The 12,125-nt window shown below is 33.7% G+C and overlaps 1 long non-coding RNA gene across 2 annotated transcripts in view; it reads right to left on the bottom strand.

The window, feature by feature from the left end:
* Window positions 1–12,125, bottom strand: part of LOC103882690 — a 90,628-nt gene that overhangs the window by 30,046 nt on the left and 48,457 nt on the right. Inside the window, exon 4 of one of the 2 annotated variants that reach the window (XR_002520863.2) lies at window positions 8,709–9,261. The exons of the other annotated variant lie outside the window; for it this stretch is intronic. This is a non-coding gene — a long non-coding RNA (uncharacterized LOC103882690). Of the gene's footprint in view, window positions 1–8,708; window positions 9,262–12,125 lie in introns of those variants that run through there. 2 annotated transcript variants of the gene reach the window in all.

Raw genomic sequence — 12,125 nt, 5'->3', positions numbered from 1 at the left:
GGTGAATGAAAGATTAGTAGTAAGGTGATCCTCTAGAAGCTAGTTCATTCATTGTATGTATTATCTAATGGAATATAAACCCTTTGCTAAAATGTTTTTTATTTATCTTAATACACCTGTGTTTAGACAGCATGATACGCTTGTGAATGTAGTTTGTTTTACTCCATGTGCAGCAAGTTACCATGCTCAGCAATTTATACTCCAGGGCTATGCCAGACATATTCAAATCAAGGTGGCTGTACTCCACTAGTGGCTACTGCAAGTACTCCAATTTCCTTTATCTTTAATATTAGAGATTTTGCTCAATATTATGGCATTTAATAATTAGTTGCCATGGCTGAAAATATTGGCTTGCTAGCATAATGAATTAAGAGTTGGGCTCATAGTTACTGGTATCAGTGTTAATCAAGATAAGATTTGTATAAATTATTTTAAAGATAGTCTTTTCTGTGGCATAAGGAAGAAAATAATCTAGAAAACCCTTTGGCTCCAGCTCATGGCATGATCTCTGTGTATTTCATTGTCCAAGCATGAATTCAGATGAGTTTGTTGACTGTTGATGACCATAAGAGTGGCCGAATTCCGCCTAAATAATACTGTTTATTTTTATTGTTTTTAAATAAAATTTCTCTGTAAAGTGTGGTTGGAAGACCTAAAAAGATAGAACGTTGGAACCAAATTAAGCTTACAGAACAACATATGTGACTCTTTTTGCACCTACTTGATAATAGAAGTTGTCACCTATGGCAAATTTGCTCTGTGACTTGCTTTTATTTAAGACCAGTGAGAAAGTTGGGGAAATTATTCAACCCTCACTTACCTTCAGCTTTTTAAAAACAGGTTTATTGTGGTATAATTGATATTACACATATTTAAAGTGTACAATTTGATAAATTTATATATATGTACAGTTTTGAAATCACAAGTACAACCAACACAGTGCATCTATCAAGCACCTCAAAATATTTGTTTGTGTTCCTTATTCTTCCTTCCTACTAGTGTGCCTTTCCCAGGTAGCCACTGATCTGCTTTCTAACACTAAAAATTAATTTGAACTTTCTAGAAAATTTTGTAAATGTAATGGCAATTTATGAACTACTTTTTTCTCACTTCTTCCATTCAATGTAATTATTTGGAGATGCATTTATGTGGTATGTGTATCAATACTTAATTTCTTTGTATTGCTGTGGAGGACTGCATTACAGATACACAATAGAGTTCATCCACACACCTGTTACCTGTTCAGTTACATTCAATTATTTATTACAAACAAAGTTTTTGTTACCATTTTTGTAGAAGTCTTATGAACAGATTGAACACTTAGGAATTGAATGACTGAATTATTTGTTTTCATATGAATTATATATTCAATTACTATTTTTAAAAAATTGCTGAAGTATTTTCCAAAATAATTGTGTCTTTTTTATATTTCCACCAACAGATTTGAGAGTTTCATTTCCTCTACATAATCACCAATACTTGGTATGGTCAAACTTTTTAATTTTAGTTATTCTAATAAGTGTGCACTATGGTTTTAATTTGCAGGTCATTAAAATATTGAGCAATATTAACTGATGATGGTGAGCATTTTCTATGTTCTTATGCCTTATATTCTGAAGTGAAGTGTCTGTTCAAATATTTTGCCTAGTTTTTAAATTAAAAACTAGGCCGTTTGCTTTCTTAGTGAGTTTTGACTGATTTTTGTATATTCTGATGCAAGTTTTCAATAAGCTAAAATTAAATGTAATTAACTTGTAATTTGCCCATATTCTTTGTTCTGCATTCAGTCTCTTATAAGTATCTTTCAAAAAGTAGAAATCTTTAATTTTTATGAATTCTAACTCATTTTTTTGGTTTGTGGATAGTGCTTTAGTGTTATAGCTAATTAATTTTTGCTTAACGCAAGGTCACAGAGATTTTCTCCTATTTTTTTTTTTTCAGAAGTTTCATAGTTTTAGGCTCTTAACTTCAGGTATAGGATTCTTTAGAGTTTATTTTTGGATATGGTTTGAGGTATGAAGTTTATCTTTTGGGCTTTGTGGTTGTTCAGTTGTTCCAGGACAATCAATATTCACTGATTGCCTTTCCACACTTGTTGAAAAACAAATTGTCCATATATGTGTGGGCTTATTTCTGGACTCTTTATTCTGTTCCATCGATCTATTTTCCTATATTTATGACTAAACACAAAATTATATTGATCACTTAAAATACAATGGTATTTATCTCCCAAATATGTTATTTTTTTTAAAGTTGCTTTGTTTCTTTGAGGTACCTTGCATTTTCATATAGACTTAAAATAAGGTTGTCAGTTTTTACCAAAAATTATACTGTCATTTTTATATGTATTTCTATGTACCTAACTTTTTTGTCTTTAGGTGTTTTTATGATTTGCATGTTATCACTGGTTTTCAGTAAATTGATAATGTACCTTAGAGTAGTTTTTATTTACTTTTTAATAATTCTCATACTTGGATTTTATTTCTCATTATGAGTTTGTGGTTTTATACATTTTAACATATTTGGAATATTTTCAGCCATTTTTTTTTTTTTACACTCTCATTCTCTTGCCTGCCACTATCTCAGATAATACAGGATAATCTTCCCATTTCAAGGTTGTAATCTTAACCACATCTGCAAAATTTATTTTGCTACTTCAAGTAACATAGTCATAGGTTCTGGGGATGAGGACATGAACATTTGGGGAGGTTAATTATTCAGCCTCTCTCATAATGCTATTAATGCAAATTTAGATAAGTTATCTCTTCCATGTAGTTCTGCCGGTTACTGGAAATATTGGAAGCGTAGCTACATGTTTAAATGTGAGTATTTGGGGAAATTGTATCTTACCTATATATATATATACACACACACACACATATATATATATGTAGTATGATTATTCAATTATGTTTTCAAGCGGTTCAGAAAGGAAAAATAACCCATTAGACTTTTTCCCAAGACATTAACAATTGGTAATAGGTACATTAGGACATTCTTATGGGAAATGTTACTTTTCCATACTGACTCTTAAGTGACAATTGTATGCTAGAATTCAAAATCAAATATAATTCTTCACATTCATTATTTATTCGAAATAAGAAAAACATACTAGCTTGTTCTTTTCCTACTTGTAAGAAATTAGTTATGAAAAATCACATTTTCTAAAGGAACAAAAATTTATATAAAAATAATTATGTTTATTGGAATATAAATCATATTTAATTATATAGTTACAAATATGATACTGCTATATTTTGCTTTGTAATTGAGAAATTAAAATTTTTATTCATCTTATGACTTTTCATGAAGGACTTTGAAAAATGTAAATAAAGATAGAACCTCTAATAGTTTCCACTGAAACTAGAGAGGAAAATAACCCTCAAGCACTAAAAACTATGTAATATTAGTTTGAATCATAGACTACATGATATTGATTTTTTGATAGGTCAAAAGCATTTGAATATTGACAATAAAAATCATATTAATATCAAGTTCACTCTCAAGCAATGGGATTACAAAAGTTAAACAGAGTGAGAGATCTGTAGTGAAGCATTCTGATAAATTATAATGTGAATTCCCAGTTCCCTTATCAGCTCTTTCCTCTATTTTTTTTTTTTACAAAATCTATTGAAAATTTGCGTGATAAAGCTACAAAAATGAAAACAGTGCAATATTGCCAAAATAATTTTAAAAATATAAATTTCTTGGGAAATTGATCATTTGTTGTCAATTTCAAATTTCAGATTATTTATATATTTGAAATACTTCTTAATATGTCAGATAATGGGCAATATGTTGTATGCCACTTTACCCATAAACTTAGAAACAGCATATCTAAAGAAATGAAGGAGATAACTATTCCACTGTAGCCATTTTTTAGCTGTCTTGTGGTTTTTAGGCGAACTAGGTTGAAAACTATCGACATCAGGGAAATTGTATGGCCGATCTCTTTAGATCCCGTCTCTAAGGAAGACTGAATTTGAGACCCACATAGTGTAAGTCAAAACTGAAATCTTTATGAAAAGAAGATAGAAACACCAGTGTGAAACTGTACATGACACATGGCAAGGGTTTAGTAAACACTGCAGAGAAAACCAGAGAAAAGAGACATTATTAGAAAGAAGGAAAGATGGGAGGCCAAGGCAGGCAGATCACTTGAGGTCAGGAGTTCAAGACCAGCCTGGCCAACGTGGTGAAAATTACACCATGTTCTCTACTAAAATTACAAAAATTAGTCAGGCATGGTGGCACACGCCTGTAACCCCAGCTACGCGGGATCCTAGGTTCGATCCCAGCTGGATTTACAGGCGTGTTCTGAGGTTAGGCCGCTGCACTGCAGCCTGGGCCACAAAGTGAGGCTCTGTCTTAAAAAAATAAAAATAAGGCCGGGAGCGGTGGCTCACGCCTGTAATCCCAGCACTTTGGGAGGCCGAGACGGGCGGATCACGAGGTCAGGAGATCGAGACCATCCTGGCTAACACAGTGAAACCCTGTCTCTGCTAAAAAATACAAAAAAACTAGCTGGGCGAAGTGGCGGGCGCCTGTAGTCCCAGGTACTAGGGAGGCTGAGGCAGGAGAATGGCGGGAACCCGGGAGGCGGAGCTTGCAGTGAGCTGAGATTTGGCCACTGCACTCCAGCCTGGGTGACAGAGTGAGACTCCGTCTTAAATAAATAAATAAATAAATAAATAAAAATAAAAAAGAAAGAAGAAAAAAAGAGGTTAGGTAATGTAAGCTTATAGAGCAGTATAATTTGGAGCTGTTGCTGCAAGGACAGCAAAGAAAGTCCAACGGAATGGCACCATTGAATTCTGTATGCAATGATGGAACTGATGATGTTGTTTTCTAGACTCAATGATTATTTAGTTCCTCATGATGGTTTACACTGCAACATTCGTGATTGCTTTATGCTCTTCCTTAGTTTCCTTTGGATCCCCACAAAAGTATCCATACCTCTTTAATTTTTGATCTGAACTGTGTCATTCTTCCTTGCTACTTTCAAGAGCTATAGTACCTCAATATGATAAAATACCTATGACTCCAATGCTGATATAAAACCTGTTAAAATAAAATGGGTGCATTAAAACGTTAAAGAGTTTATAAATGAACAAACGTTTATTGATAATTTAGGCAGCACAGTGGTCCAGGCCTCCATGAAGGAATGTGAAGGAAAAACTTTTATAAGGTGTTCATGGAACAAGGTGTTCAAAGGAAATATTTGATTGATTACAGTGGAAAGTCCCTTGTTAGAAGTATTTGGCAGTTTCTGATTGGGAAAGTCCCTAGTTAAAGGGCAGTTGGTAGTTTCTGATTAGTTACACTTAAGTTTTGATTTCCTGGGCTATAACTATTCATTGTGAAATGGGTCTTGATTTGATTAAGTTAAAACCTAGAGCCAAATCAGTCTAATAGTCTCCCAATTAATTATTCTACAGTATGAATTATTCTTACACTATAAAAAAATGATTAGCCAATTATAAATCCATTTCAAGCTAGAAGTATGATATGAAATATGGACTGATAATTATATATAAACATATCGTATAAAGATATATATATATATACACACACACACTCGTGTAGATAGTAGTTAAACCTTGTATGTTACCTAAAATTAACTATAGTGCACTGTTTAACCACAAAATGCATTATTTTATGTCATTAAATATGCCGTATTTGTCTATATCTATTTTAAAGTGTTGAAATTACAGATTATTTTCTCATGTCTTTCCTCTCTTATGTAATTATGTTACAGTGAATTCATTTAATTTTAGTTACATAATTATCTTTTTTTTTTTTTTTGGAGACAAGATCTCACTCTATTGCCCAGGCTGAGTGCAGTAGCACGATCATGGCTTACTGCAACCTCAAATTTCCAGGCTCAAGTGATCCTCCCATCTCAGCCTCCCAAGTATCTAGGATACGGAAGTATGCCACATTCCCAGATAATTTTTATTTTTTGTAGAGATGGGGTCTTACTAAGTTGTCCAGGCTGATCTCAAACTCCTTGACTCAAGCAATCCTCCCATCTTAGCCTCCCAAAATGCTAGGATTATAGGCCATCATGCCCAGTAAATATAGTTTTAAAACATACCAATGTGAATTTGGGTTACTTCAAAATTAATATATTAGAGCCTTAGCCACCCGTACCTCAGAATTATTGTATTTGGAAACAGGGCCATTAATGAGTTAAGTTATAAATGAGGCTGTCAAAACTGGCCCTAATACAATAAAACTGATGTCCTTGTAAGAAGAGGAGATTAGGACATACAAGAGAGATAACAGGGATGCATATAGACAGAAAAACACCACTTAAGGACACACAGTGAAGGTGGCCATCTGTAAGCCAAAGAAAGAGATGTCAGAAAAAACAAACCTGTGACACCTTGATTTTGGACTTCTCCTCCAGAATTATTAGAAAATCAAATTCTATTGTTTAAGTCACTGATACGTTTTGGCTTTACCCTCACCCAAATCTCATCTTGAATTGTAGCCCCCATAATTCCCACGTGTTGTAGAAGGGACCTGGTGGGAGATAATTGAATCATGGGAGTGGTTTCCCCCATACTGTTCTCGTGGTAGTGAAGAAGTCTCACGAGATCTGATGGTTTTATAAGGAGAGACCCTTTTCACTTGGATCTCATTTCTCTCTTGCCTGCCACCATGTAAGATGTGCTTTAGCTTTCTGCCATGATTGTGAGGCCTCCCCAGCCATGTGGAACTCTGTGTCCATCAAACTTCTTTTTCTTTATAAATTACCCAGTCCTGTGTATGTCTTTATCAGCAGCATGAAAATGGACTAATACAGCCAGTAAGTACTTTGTTATGGCAGCCATAGCAAACCAATGCACATATAAATCTTTATTAACACGTAAACTCTCATGTATTAAAATATATATGAGAATAAAAATACACATATATTATACATACACATTAATTTAAAGAAATGTAATATCACCAACTTAACACATCAGGAAACAAACCAAAGTTTCTATGAAACATCTGTGAGGCATGAAAGATATTAGGAAATTGAGCTATAAACATTTTGATTTATTTACTAGGAGAAACCACATTCAGCCCACATGAGACTGAAACCTTAGTTTTAATATTTGTTATTTAAATACATTTATAGTAAATCTATTTTAATTGTCACTCTTTAGCATTTGGGTTGCTTTTGGATTTTGAACATGCTTTTTTAAAAATTTGGCTTAATAGAGTTTAAATAATTAAGTTTGAATATTAATGATAGTTCAGAAAAATCATTTATGTGAAGGATTAATTTTTTAATTAAAAATTTACTCACTACATGGTTTAATTATAACTTCTATAGGACAGTACAAAGAAATAGTAGCCCAGAAAAGGTAAATTTAAATATATATTCACATTTAATTACAAAATCAAAATATAAATATTACTAAAATACAACTTTCAGAGTATAAAAATGAAGACAATTTTCTATAATCACCATCTTTGTTGCCAGGCATCACACTAGCTGTATCTATCTTTATCGTTTGAGTGTGTACCTTTCTGGTACTTTTTTAAAAGCAATTGCTTACATAAATCATGGATGTATAGGTCATATGTGAGAAGTTAGTGATGTACAGCCACATAGCATATTAAGACTACTCAAATGAATATGAGTATTATCGAAATATCAGAGTTGATATGACTTTCATACTGAGAAAAATTTTTATTCTTGATGGAAACCTGCCTCATTACTAAAAATCCTACTTTTTGTGCTTGTCTGTCTTCTTTGTCATAGTTCTCTAAGAACACGTTTATAGGAAGTAGGATTGGTAGAGGAAACGAGAAATTCCTCTTTAACACAATCCTTGGGCCAGTGTGTTCAGATGGTCTTCTCAGACCACTGCAGGACACATTTTGCTTTGAATTCCGTATCAAAAACTTTCGAGAACATTCCTTGGTTTATTCTTGTTTTGTGACTGGGAGTGTGGTTCTGGGAGAGGTCTGTCCTGCAGACTTTCCTTCTCCTGGGACTCACAGATTGCTGTGTTTGGGATTTAAGACAAGCAGACCCTAGTTTACGAGCTCCAAACATGAGAGGCAGAAACAAAACTTTGAGCCAACTATTACCAAACTTTCAGAGGTTTGATTCAGTCTGAGTATGCATGTTCTGTGGGTTACACTTGTGCTCATGATGCATAATTACATTATAAACCACATTTCTCTGTGCATCTTTCTATATGTCATAATTTTTCCAGGTAATTTAAGCTCCTGGTGATATCTTTGGGATTTTTTTTTTTTTGACATAGTCTTTCCTTTTGCCATTTGAAAGGCATTTGACGACCAAAAGGAAGCAAAACATCCCATTATCCTTCTGTTTCCCTTGGTATAAAGAAGGTTCCAAAGAAAATGCGTACTTTACATTTGTTTCCTTAAAATACATTTTAACCAAAACAAATTAAAAATTTGGAAAACTTAACCCAATAACCTTTCTCTCACAATTTTTGCTTTCCCATCTTATGCTCCTTTATTTACCTCTCCTTCTACGCTTCATTTTGACCTGTTTGCATACCCTCCTATGTGGCCAGAAAACCCAGAATCTCCATTATTTACTGAAACAAAACCCATCAGAACCATGAAAAGTCCCACATAAATAATTATAAGCCTTTGACTCAACTATTAGTCCTTACAAAAACTTTCCAAAGCCTAAGACAGAAATTGAGAGAAATTGAGAACAGTTACAGGAATAAAATCCTGGTTCTCTCTATTATACCAACCAGTTCATATATGAGTGGAAACCTCAGATGTAAACAATTAGTGGGGAAAGACAAGAACAGAAAGAGCCTGATCATGTCTCTGCCTAAACCCACAAAAATTCTATTGATCCCAAACATGTTCAATATCCGCTTAAATCACATAGCCTAATAGATAAAGGAGTCATCATACCTTGGATATTTTCCGGTGGTAATTCTACTCTTTTAGCAAAGAACCCAATGATTGTGGATATAAGTTTGTTCAAGATCTCAGTCCTATACTTAAAATAGTCATTGAATCTTTCCCTTTGGTGCCCAAACCAAGCATTTTGTTATTTTCAGTATTACCTGGGGCTACACGTTTACCAATATACGAGGTCTACCTTCTTTAGTCTCCCTTAAATTAAAGTTATTTGATACTAATTTTATTTTCATAGAAAACAATAACAATATATACCTGAGCAGTCATGTCCCAGGTTTTTGTCAAGGAACTCTCCTAATTTATTCAGTCTTCCTCACACATTAAGAACCCAGGAGATTTCTTGTAGGTCAAAAAATGAAAGATATAATCAGAAGAGTTATTTTATTATAAATTAGATATCTTATCAAAAGTACTTCATTTAAAAATTAGACAAAAGATGTGCTTGTTTTTATTTTTGCCAATTTCTCTGAATGGAAAGCTCAGACTAATACATTCCTGAACATTACCTTTCTAGGGAAGGGTTTGTACTGCTGTAGAGGCCCTTGCTCACAAGAAGTTAGAAATCCACACCATATTAAAAGGGAATGCGAGCCTGAGTTTTTCTCCCCATGACACTAAAGGAACACTGTAAAAGAGCCTAAGAAACATATGGAATTAGTTTTCTGTTTTCCCCCAAAAAAATTGCTGTGTAAGCATGAATAAACCAGCTTTTAAAGTTATCCTGCAGTTTAGGGAATGGTCATGTCTGAGGCACAGATGAGAGACACAGTCCAAGGTGGCAGAGGCAGAGGAGAGTGGATTTGGATGTTTTCTGAGAAAACAGACATTTCATCCTCCAATACTTCAGACACCAAGGAGTGAAAAAGCAGGCCTTCGGCTGAGAGGAAACGGATTTTCTTCTATTCCCAAGGACAAGGGGTTGGCGGGCTTGGGTCAGGTTTCTTCACAATATGAAGTTCAGCAAGTGATTCTGATACGAGTCAACGGCCTCCAACTATGACTAGTTCTTACTTCATTATGATGACATGCTATTATTTATTTCTAAATATTTGTTTGTTTGTTTTTATTCATCTGTTTTTAATTACAATCTAGTGATAGCTGAGTTTTAAGGAATCAAGGGATGGAAAATGTGGTTCATGATGAGGTAAATGTTGGAGGCCTGAGAATTTAAACCACAGCAAGCAGTGGTCAGTAGAAAGTGGAAAAAGCTATAGTGTGGAGTAAGTATACTGCTGCTAAGTTGATGTGAGCAGTAAAGATACCATGTGAAATAGATAAGCATATTTGTGAAATTCCAGAAAATCCTGGTGGAGGGAATTGGAAAAAGACTACACTTACGGAAAAACGGACAGATGTTTGGCACGTGGTTGTTCCTCATGGGTGCTAATCTTATATATATGACTTATAAGTGGAAGAAATGTAAACGGATGATTTAGAAAGATTCGTGAGATATTATGTAGCATTAGCTTTGATGACAAAATTATAAGACTAGGTTTCATTTGAATAGAACTTATTCCTTTTCTCTACCATCACTGTAGGTGAGAAGATGAACATTGGGTGGCCCTGAATGGCATGATTATAGTTTTAATTTTGTAATTTTCAGACAGTTATGAATTGTACAAAGTGTTTAGTGGGACACTGAATATTGTTTCTTTTTCTGAATATGTCCAATGTATTTTACAAAGATTTTGGTGACGTAAGTCTTGATTTTGTTATATATCTCCACGTTGTTTATGTGCATAATATAAACAGGACGACACACTATAGCATTTCCAGTATAAATTCTCAAGCACAACTGCGTAAATATACAAAACAAAATTCAAACTGGTTAGGACTAAATGGAGGTGAACTATTCAGGTAGACATTTATCCTGAAATTTTGTGTAAGTGAACTTCTAACATAATGAACTGCAATGGTGATGTACATTTCTTGGTTTATGAGAATTTGAGTTTTTACTAGAATACAGAAAATTCTTTTTATGTGAAGCAACTCACCCAAATTCTATTTTTGTATGTATATTTCTAAGGTGATTAATTTGGCCTATATCTCAACATATAATTTTTGAAGCAAGTTTAGGTCTTCTGTATAGCAGTTTAATTTTGACTGAGAAAAATTTACCTGTGCTGTAATCAAAATGCTTTTACCCATTTTTCCAATTACACTTCCATCTTCCAAGTTTGTTTTTGCCTTTACTTCAAAAGTTTTATTTCATTTATATTAGCTACTAGAATTTTATAACACTGGGCCATTCTATTTGTGTTTTTCTCTTACTCCTAGGATGTAGTTCTGTGAGTTGCAAACTAAAAGCCTGGTGTGTATAACAAAGTCCCTCCTCTTAGATAGTACTTGGATGTTAATAGTTTTTCTCAACTCTGACAGTTTGTGGAAAATCTCTGATTAGTTTTTTTAAATTATTTTTTCATCTTTCCCCTTTGAAAAGGGAAATGATTTGAGTGTAAAAATGTTGCTGAATATTAAACTGAATTATCTGTGTGTCCCTTCTCATTGGAATATCAATCCTACAATTCTTTGATGCATTGAAAATTCTCCAATGCCCTCAAAAAGATTTTGTTTTTATTATTTTATCTAACATTTCTAGTAGTTCTCAATGTAATGGTGAATCTGCAATCGATTATAGAGCGCCATTTGTAAAACACCTCCTAATGATCCACTATTTGTGGTATCCTCTTTCTTAAATAATATCCTTTCTTTAGGGCTGGTTTGGATCTAGTGACTATTTCTAAACAGATAGAATACACCCAAAGTGACAGGATGTGGGAACATAGAGCCAAAATATATCAACCTTATACACATACTCTGAAGGTAATGTTATACAGTGTTTTAAATAATTTCGTGCATAAAACACAGTTTCTGTTAAGTATGTATGTGTGGAAGTCTCCACTTGTGGCATTATATTGACACTCAAAAAGTTTCAGATTTTGGAACATTTCACATTTTTGATTTTTGGAGTATAGATGCTCAGCCGGTACTTTGATGACATCCTGAGAGAACTTTAAAGCAGAGGACCCAGCTAAGATATACCAATTTTCTTAATGCACAGAAAGTGGGTAAATATGAATGCGTGATATTTTTTAGGCTGCTAAGTGGTGGAGTAATTTGTTACAAACAATTGATAAGTGATACGGTGATGAATGATTTTTGGGAGGGGAACTCAGGGAATTTCAAATTTGAATTCCTCTCTT

The sequence above is a fragment of the Papio anubis genome, chromosome 4 (genome assembly GCF_008728515.1).
Source record: "Papio anubis isolate 15944 chromosome 4, Panubis1.0, whole genome shotgun sequence".
Lineage (NCBI taxonomy): Eukaryota > Metazoa > Chordata > Mammalia > Primates > Cercopithecidae > Papio > Papio anubis.
This window is presented reverse-complemented; position numbering and strand designations above follow the sequence as displayed.